Source organism: Scyliorhinus torazame, chromosome 2 (genome assembly GCF_047496885.1).
Source record: "Scyliorhinus torazame isolate Kashiwa2021f chromosome 2, sScyTor2.1, whole genome shotgun sequence".
NCBI lineage: Eukaryota > Metazoa > Chordata > Chondrichthyes > Carcharhiniformes > Scyliorhinidae > Scyliorhinus > Scyliorhinus torazame.
This window is the reverse complement of record NC_092708.1, coordinates 240,230,687-240,240,667: the sequence shown is the minus strand read 5'-3', so window position 1 is coordinate 240,240,667 and position 9,981 is coordinate 240,230,687.

Here is a 9,981-nt window from a genome sequence, read left to right as displayed (position 1 = left end):
TCCTCATAAGATCTTCCATCCATACCAGGCAACATTCTGGTAAATCTCCTCTGCGCCCTATCCAATGCTTCCACATCCTTCCTATAATGCAGCGACCAGAATTGCATGCAATACTCCAAATGCGGCCGCACCAGAGTTTTGTACAGCTGCAACATGACCTCATGGCTCTGAAACTCAATCCCTCTACCAATAAAAGCTAACACACCGTGTTAACAACCCTCTCAACCTGGGTGGCAACTTTCAGGGATCTATGTACATGGACACCGAGATCTCTCTGCTCATCCACACTGCCAAGAATCTTACCATTAGCCCAGTACTCTGTCTTCCTGTTATTCCTTCCAAAATGAATCACCTCACACTTTTCTGCATTAAACTCCATTTGCCACCTCTCAGCCCAGCACTGCAGCTTATCTATGTCCCTCTGTAACTTGTATCATCCTTCCGCACTGTCCACAACTCCACCGACTTTAGTGTCATCTGCAAATTTACTCACCCATCCTTCTACGCCCTCCTCCAGGTCATTTATAAAAATGACAAACAGCAGTGGCCCCAAAACAGATCCTTGTGGTACACCACGAGTAACTGGACTCCAGTCTGAACACTTCCCATCAACCACCACCATTTCGCTTCTTCCAGCTAGCCAATTTCTGATCAAAACTGCTAAATCTCCCTGAATCCCATGCTTCCGTATTTTCTGCAGTAGCCTACTGTGGGGAACCTTATCAAACGCTTTACCGAAATCCATATACACCACATCAACTGCTTTACCCTCATCCACCTGTTTGGTCACCTTCTCAAAGAACTCAATAAGGTTTGTGAGGCACGACCTACCCTTCACAAAACCGTGTTGACTATGTCTAATCAAATTATTCCTTTCCAGATGATTATAAACCCTATCTCTTTAAACCTTTCCAAGATTTTGCCCACAACAGAAGTAAGGCTCACTGGTCTATAGTTACCGGGGTTGTCTCTACTCCCCTTCTTGAACAAGGGGACAACATTTGCTATCCTCCAGTCTTCTGGCACTATTCCTGTAGACAAAGATGACTTAAAGATCAAAGCCAAAGGCTCAGCAATCTCCTCCCTAGCTTCCCAGAGAATCCTAGGATAAATCCCATCTGGCCCAGGGGACTTATCTATTTTCACACTTTCCAGAATTGCTAACACCTCCTCCTTATGATTTCTAATGCCGTTGGTTGGGTGAGAGTGAACTAATATGGCAAGAGGATGATGGGTCACAGTGTGGAAGTGGAGGTTCATAGAATCCTTACACTGTCGAAGGAGGTCATTTGGCCCATCGAGTCTACACCGACCCTCTGAAAGAGCATTTCACCTATACCCAATCCCCTGCCCCGGTAATCCCACCTAAGAGTTGGGCACTGAGGGACAATTTAGAATTGTCCACAATGGTGGAAATTTCAATCTTTTCTGCGTGTTCCACCTTATCAACCATCAGACAATTGAGTTAATTAAACTTAAGGGTTGAGGGCGAATGAGTTATCTGCTGCTTTTGACTGTTTTATGTTTCGTTTATGATTTGTTTCTTGTTTAATGCAGTATCCTTTTAAGGGCGATCCCATTAATTTGTCCCACAATTCATTTGATTTAGTTAATCGTTTATTTCAAAATAGGAGTTCTCCGCTGTTATTTTCCATTTATCACACCCATTCTAGGCAGGTATGAAGAGGCTCCCAATGGAGTCTATCTTATTTCAGGGCTTGTTATACAAGTCGTTGAGGCAACTTATTTAGCAACAGAGATTAACAGCTCGGCTTGCATCAGTTTTTCAGTAGAAATATGGATTTCAGTTTTCCTAGGAAGTGTATTGATTAGAATTATTTGCTGGACTGATTAAAAGTTTGTTTGTGCGAGCAAACCAAATAGTTTTGTTTCTGGCTGAGTGGAAAGATTCAACTAACCCCCTTGCCTGTCTTCATATCTACTAGGTGTAAATCAATCTGGTTGCAGAACTGAGGCAGGTTTGGTGACTGGATTACACGCTCCAGTTACACCATCAATTCTCATCACAATAAGATCACTATTTTATAATACTTGCATCAAGGCCCTGGCAGCTGCTTCTGTTGACTGTCTGATCAAATGTACTGATCAAGGAGTCAAACAAAGGGCGGAGTTTTCCGCACTCCCCAATGCACGTTGTGCGGCGGCAGAGGAGGCAGTCCGCCATTGGCTGGCGGTGGGATCTTCTGGTCCCGCTATTGTCAATGGGGTCTCCTGTTGAATGCACCCCCCTCCCTCCCCCCTCCTGCTGGGAAACCGGCGGTGGGGGGTATGCCTTTGGCCTGATTGGGTTGGAAAATTCCAGCCAGATGCTGGATAATAAACCAGCTGATATTCAATCTGGTCCACTCTGGCACATCTTCTCCTCCTTTCCCCAAGGCAGTCCCTTGGGACTGGTGGTTGTTGTGTTATGTACTCTGGGATAACACAGGCTGCAACTGGATGCAGCTTTAACCCAAAAGATACTCCAGACCTTGAAGTTAGTTCAATCTGATTTATTGAACCAGTAGCACAGTTCTCTATGAGTTGGACTCTCTCCTAACCTAAGTGTGGTTACTCTGTCTGACTGAACCAGACTATCTCTTAGCCACGTGCTGGAGGTGTGATACTGTACATACACCCTGACTCACTCTGCAGATGTTCATCAGTGGAAAGAGGCAGAGTGTGAGTGCCTTGTGCCTTTTATAGTGAGAGACCACCCCTGAGTGTCCTGCTGCTCATTGGTCATGTCCTGTTCTCTGTCTGTATATTATTATCTGCATGTCTGCATATCATGACATCTCCCCCTTTTAAAAAATGTTTTATTGGCATATGGGAACGTACTTACATGTGGTGGCATATATCAACATATTTACAAGCGGTGGCATATGTGAACGTATTTACATGCGAAGACAGCTGTCTAATGTGAGAAAACAGAACATAGCAAACAAAACAATGTTCATAAGTCCAGTCTCTGGGGCTTGCGTCTGATCCTTGTCGACCGCCGGAGAGGTGGTGGTGGGGACAACGGCGCCTTGACAGGCGGGATGGAAGCCTGACTGGTGGCCTCGTAGTTCGAGGTATCAGGAGGTGGCAAAACAACGGATGGAAACGGAGAAGAAAGCGGTTGAGGGCAGGCAACTTTGCGCAGTGCCCGTCTGTTTCGTCGCACAACAGAACCATCAGCCATACGTACAACATACGAGCGGGGCGCAGCCTGTCGAACAACGACAGCTGGAGCAGACCAGCCACCATCCGTTATCTTGATCCTGACTGTCTGCCGGGGATAACATGGGCAAATCGGTGGCATGAGCATCATAGCCCTGCTTTTGCTGGTTTCAGAGCTGCGGCACCGTCTGCAGCACCGGGAGGTGATCCAGGTTGGACAAGTGTATGGCTCGAAGTGTCATCCGCAGATCCCTGTTCATCAGGAGTTGAGCCGGCGACATGCAATGGACAGTGGGGTCATCCTGTATGCAAGCAGCGGTACAGCAGAAACTTTTGCTTGAATGTCCGCCAGTTGGCACTGAGATTGCCGGAGGTCCTGAGCTGATGAGGAGCCTGAATCTTCTCCATGGTGCCTGGATACATTCGCTGGTCGTCACGGAACGGACTGAGGTAAACCACCTAGATTAAGCAGTCTCCTGGCAGCATGTTGTGTTATGTACTCTGGGATAACACAGGCTGCAACTGGATGCAGCTTTAACCAAAAGATACTTCAGACCTTGAAGTTAGTTCAATCTGATTTATTGAACCAGTAGCACAGTTCTCTTGTTGCTGACTTTTGGTTGGTCAAATTGGCTCTGTTTTATAACCTTTGCTCTAGAGTCGCCAGGTATCTTTATGATACCGCCACGAGGTTTGCTAGTGTCACACGGGAGGGTTTAAACTAGTATGGCAGGGGGGGTGGGCACGGGAACAATAGGTCAGAAGGTGAGAGCATTGAGGGAGAACTAGGGAATAGGGACAGTGGGGCTCTGAGGCAGAGCAGACAGGGAGAAGTTGCTGAACACAGCGGGTCTGGTGGCCTGAAGTGCATATGTTTTAATGCAAGAAGTATTACGGGTAAGGCAGATGAACTTAGAGCTTGGATTAGTACTTGGAACTATGATGTTGTTGCCATTACAGAGACCTGGTTGAGGGAAGGGCAGGATTGGCAGCTAAACGTTCCAGGATTTAGATGTTTCAGGCGGGATAGAGGGGGATGTAAAAGGGGAGGCGGAGTTGCACTACTGGTTCGGAAGAATATCACAGCTGTACTGCGGGAGGACACCTCAGAGGGCAGTGAGGCTATATGGGTAGAGATCAGGAATAAGAAGGGTGTAGTCACAATGTTGGGGGTTTACTACAGGCCTCCCAACAGCCAGCGGGAGATAGAGGAGCAGATAGGTAGACAGATTTTGGAAATGAGTAAAAACAACAGGGTTGTGGTGATGGGAGACTTCAACTTCCCCAATATTGACTGGGACTCACTTAGTGCCAGGGGCTTAGATGGGGCGGAGTTTATAAGGAGCATCCAGGAGGGCTTCTTAAAACAATATGTAGACAGTCCAACTAGGGAAGGGGCGGTACTGGACCTGGTATTGGGGAATGAGCCCGGCCAGGTGGTAGATGTTTCAGTAGGGGAGCATTTCGGTAACAGTGACCACAATTTAGTAAGTTTTAAAGTACTGGTGGACAAGGATAAGAGTGGTCCTAGGATGAATGTGCTAAATTGGGGGAAGGCTAATTATAACAATATTAGGCGGGAACTGAAGAACATCGATTGGGGGCGGATGTTTGAGGGCAAATCAACATCTGACATGTGGGAGGCTTTCAAGTGGCAGTTGAAAGGAATTCAGGACCGGCATGTTCCTGTGAGGAAGAAGGATAAATACGGCAATTTTCGGGAACCTTGGATAACGAGAGATATTGTAGGCCTCATCAAAAAGAAAAAGGAGGCATTTGTCAGGGCTAAAAGGCTGGGAACAGACAAAGCCTGCATGGAATATAAGGAAAGTAGGAAGGAACTTAAGCAAGGAGTCAGGAGGGCTAGAAGGGGTCACGAAAAGTAATTGGCAAATAGGGTTAAGGAAAATCCCAAGGCTTTTTACACGTACATAAAAAGCAAGAGGGTAGCCAGGGAAAGGGTTGGCCCACTGAAGGATAGGCAAGGGAATTTATGTGTGGAGCCAGAGGAAATGGGCGAGGTACTAAATGAATACTTTGCATCAGTATTCACCAAAGAGAAGAAATTGGTAGATGTTGAGTCTGGAGAAGGGTGTGTAGATAGCCTGGGTCACATTGAGATCCAAAAAGACGAGGTGTTGGGTGTCTTAAAAAATATTAAGGTAGATAAGTCCCCAGGGCCTGATGGGATCTACCCCAGAATACTGAAGGAGGCTGGAGAGGAAATTGCTGAGGCCTTGACAGAAATCTTTGGAACCTCACTGTCTTCAGGGGATGTCCCGGAGGACTGGAGAATAGCCAATGTTGTTCCTCTGTTTAAGAAGGGTAGCAAGGATAATCCAGGGAACTATAGGCCGGTGAGCCTTACTTCAGTGGTAGGGAAATTACTGGAGAGAATTCTTCGAGACAGGATCTACTCCCATTTGGAAGCAAATGGACGTATTAGTGAGAGGCAGCATGGTTTTGTGAAGGGGAGGTCGTGTCTCACTAACTTGATAGAGTTTTTCGAGGAGGTCACTAAGATGATTGATGCAGGTAGGGCAGTGGATGTTGTCTATATGGACTTCAGTAAGGCCTTTGACAAGGTCCCTCATGGTAGACTAGTACAAAAGGTGAAGTCACACGGGATCAGGGGTGAGCTGGCAAGGTGGATACAGAACTGGCTAGGTCATAGAAGGCAGAGAGTAGCAATGGAAGGATGCTTTTCTAATTGGAGGGCTGTGACCAGTGGTGTTCCACAGGGATCAGTGCTGGGACCTTTGCACTTTGTAGTATAGAAAATGATTTGGAGGAAAATGTAACTGGTCTGATTAGTAAGTTTGCAGACGACACAAAGGTTGGTGGAATTGCGGATAGTGAGGAGGACTGTCAGAGGATACAGCAGGATTTAGATTGCTTGGAGACTTGGGCGGAGAGATGGCAGATGGAGTTTAATCCGGACTAATGTGAGGTAATGCATTTTGGAAGGTCTAATGCAGGTAGGGAATATACAGTGAATGGTAGAACCCTCAAGAGTATTGAAAGTCAAAGAGATCTAGAGTACAGGTCCACAGGTCATTGAAAGGGGCAACACAGGTGGAGAAGGTAGTCAAGAAGGCATACGGCATGCTTGCCTTCATTGGCCGGGGCATTGAGTATAAGAATTGGCAAGTCATGTTGCAGCTGTATAGAACCTTATATTAGGCCACACTTGGAGTATAGTGTTCAATTCTGGTCGCCACACTACCAGAAGGATGTGGAGGCTTTAGAGAGGGTGCAGAAGAGATTTACCAGAATGTTGCCTGGTATGGAGGGCATTAGCTATGAGGAGCGGTTGAATAAACTCGGTTTGTTCTCACTGGAACGAAGGAGGTTGAGGGGAGACCTGATAGAGGTCTACAAAATTATGAGGGGCATAGACAGAGTGGATAGTCAGAGGCTTTTCCCCAGGGTAGAGGGGTCAATTACTAGGGGGCATAGGTTTAAGGTGAGAGGGGCAAGGTTTAGAGTAGATGTACGAGGCAAGTTTTTTACGCAGAGGGTAGTGGGTGCCTGGAACTCGCTACCGGAGGAGGTGGTGGAAGCAGGGACGATAGTGACATTTAAGGGGCATCTTGACAAATACATGAATAGGATGGGAATAGAGGGATACGGACCCAGGAAGTGTAGAAGATTGTAGTTTAGTCGGGCAGCATGGTCGGCACGGGCTTGGAGGGCCCAAGGGCCTGTTCCTGTGCTGTACATTTCTTTGTTCTTTGTTTGTTCAAGTTCAAATAATAATCAATAACTCAGCACACCAATTAGTAAGATTCAAATCAAAAAACATTTACTATACACAGTCAATCGCTACTCATGCATAAATTCTACTTAATAAACTATCTCTATAACTAACAGGCCTATACTTAGCTTTGGACTGGCCCACCAGGTCAGGGGAACAAATGGCCTTTTGTTCAGGTCCTGAGTCTACGGGATTCAAAAGCTGGCATGAACTGGTAGCTAGGAGCGTCTATCTCATAGCGAGCGTTGACTTGAGACTTACTTGCTTGGAGGCAGCTTCGGCAGTTCACTCTCAAGGGTTGATTCGCTGCTGAGTGACCCTGCCAAGAAGGACGATTTGAACTTGGGGGCTTTGCTTTATAGCCCCCAGGGGCTTCCCGCCCTTCAGGGTGGACCCCGTACCTGGTTTCAAGTGATTGGACTTTGTTCCAATCACTTGGTTCGATTTCTCCACTACTGGAGCGGTTCCCTGATCGTTGGACGGTCTTTAAGTGTCCGTTAGCCTCTTGTGTTGGCGCCTGCTGGCGCCGAGGAGTCTGGCTTGGCTTTGTTTACCTTAAAATGTTTTGATTATTCCCGGGGATCGCTCATTAATATGTAGATGGCTGCTACATTACTATGCAGATGGCTGCTGGTTTCAGTGCTGTCTGGTTCCTTACAGGTCTTAATACACATGATTTATGTATTTGCTAGTCTTTGCCTGTGTTGGTTGAATTTCCCTTCAGCCTTTGCGGTTCTCCATTTTAAGTCGGAAAGTGGCCAACTCAGGTGGCTACACTCTATCAGTTCGACTTTCTGCTAACCTAAGTGTGGTTACTCTGTCTGACTAAACCAGACTAGCTCTTAGCCACGTGCTGGAGGTGTGATACTGCAAATACACCCTGACTTACTCTGTAGATGTTCATCAGTGGAAAGAGGCGGAGTGTGAGTGCCTTGTGCCTTTTATAGTGAGATACCACCCCTGAGTGTCCTGCCTGCTCATTGGTCATGTCCTGTTCTCTGTGTTCATTAGCTGCCTGTCTGTGCCTGTCTGTGTATCATTATCTGCATGTCTGCATATCATGACAATGGTGACTTTCTTCCATTCTGGGGCTATGGGTCCTGAGGTGACTGGATCCACACACCCTGCCACAGGTGGGGCAGGTGGGGTTTGATAGGGCGGGTCGATGGGATGCTCTGATTTTGGTCCACTCCTTCCACGGTTTGTGCTCGGCCTTTCAGAGATGTTCAGACTGGCACATCGACCGCCAATAGACACGTGCCTTTGGGGGTGTATTCACACTCTGGTTACAAGCTCTGCTAAAGGGAAATAGGGCAATTTGTTTATTTAATAAGGTATGGGCATCGCCGGCAAGTCCAGCATTTGTTGCCCAGCCCAAATTGCCCTTGAACTGAGTGACTTGCTCAGAGGGAAATTAACAGTCAACCACATTGCTGTGCGCCTGGAGTCACATGGAGGCCAGACCAGGTAAGCATGGAAGATTTCTCTCCCTAAAAGGCTTTCGTGAACCAGGTGGGCTTTTACAACATTCATTGATAGTTTCATAATCACCGTTACTGAGACGAGCTTTATATTCCAGAATTATTAATTGCATTTAAATTCCACCCGCTGCTGTGGTGGGAGTTGACCCAGCGCCCCAGGGCATCAGCCTGGGTTTTGGGTTACTAGTTTAGTGACATTACCACCCATTATGAAATACATGGATGCCAACAACAAATGCGTTTACTATTGTAATGCAGTGATTGTTAAAGTAATTCCCTCCAGTTCTCTTTCATTTAATTCCCTTTTGAATCCTACCACAGAATTTGAATTCACCATTCTGGCAGGCAGTGCATTCCAAATCCTAACTAGTGTTGCAATATAAAAAAAAACTTTTCCTCATGTGTAATCTGGTTCATTTGCCAATCATCTAAATTGGTGCCCTCTGGTCATCAACCCATCAACCTTTGGAAACTAATTATCTTCATTTACATTGTCTAAATAAACCCATTATGATTTCAAATACTTCATTCAGATCTCCTCATAGCTTTCTTTGCTTCATCCCAGCTTGTCCAGTCTAGTCCCATAAATGTTTCCCTTCATCCCACATGGAGCCATTCTGGTAAATCTCTTCTGTGTACCTCTTCCAAAGTTGTCACATATTCCCCAAAGTGTCGTGCCCTGAATTGGACACAATATTCCAACTGGGGCAGAACTATCTGTCTTTGTAATCTATGCCTCAAAACCTAGATATTAAATCTCTTTTATTCTTTCATCCTCGGAGGTCTTCCTGAAAGTTGTCACACTTGGAAGTATAGAATCCCTACAGTGCAGAAGGGGGCCATTTGGTCCATTGAGTCTGCACCGACCCTGTGAAAGAGCACTGTATCCATGCCCACTCCCCTATCCACCCCGCACTATCCCGTAACCTAACAAGCACATCCCTGGACACTAAGGGGCAATTTAGCATGGTCAGTCCGCCTAACCTGCACATCTTTGGACTGTGGGAGGAAACCGGAGCACCTGTAAACCCATACAGACAGTCACCGAAGGCCGGAATTGAACCTGGATGCTGTAAGGCAGCAGTGCTAGCCACTGGGTTGCTGTGTCGCCCAAATCTGTATCCCCTGTTTATAACTGTGAGAAGCTTTTCGGAGTGGCATTGTCTTGCTCTATGACAGTGTTCAGCATTCCACACAAGAATGAGTATGCAATGTGAAATACACTTTAGGTGGTGGGGGCAGGGCCATAAAGGGCAGCGAGCTATTCATTCAACAGTCCATTGATGTTGGCGGGACAGTAAAATCCCGCTGGTGGGAGGCGTCGTAAAATTCGATCCATAATATCAAATAACCAAATGTTGGAACAGAGAAAAATCATGAGGAAACTATGGGAATGAGACATCATTGTTGAAGTGGTCAACAGAGCCAACGTGAGCCAATCCTAGCAAACATTTTTATGGAACTGAGAGAAGGAATAGAGGAAATGTCTCGGATCGTGTCTCGGATCGTGTTTTCCGGGTCCTTAGGGGGGAGGGGGAGCAGCCCCAAGTCGTGGTCCACATTGGCACCAACGACATA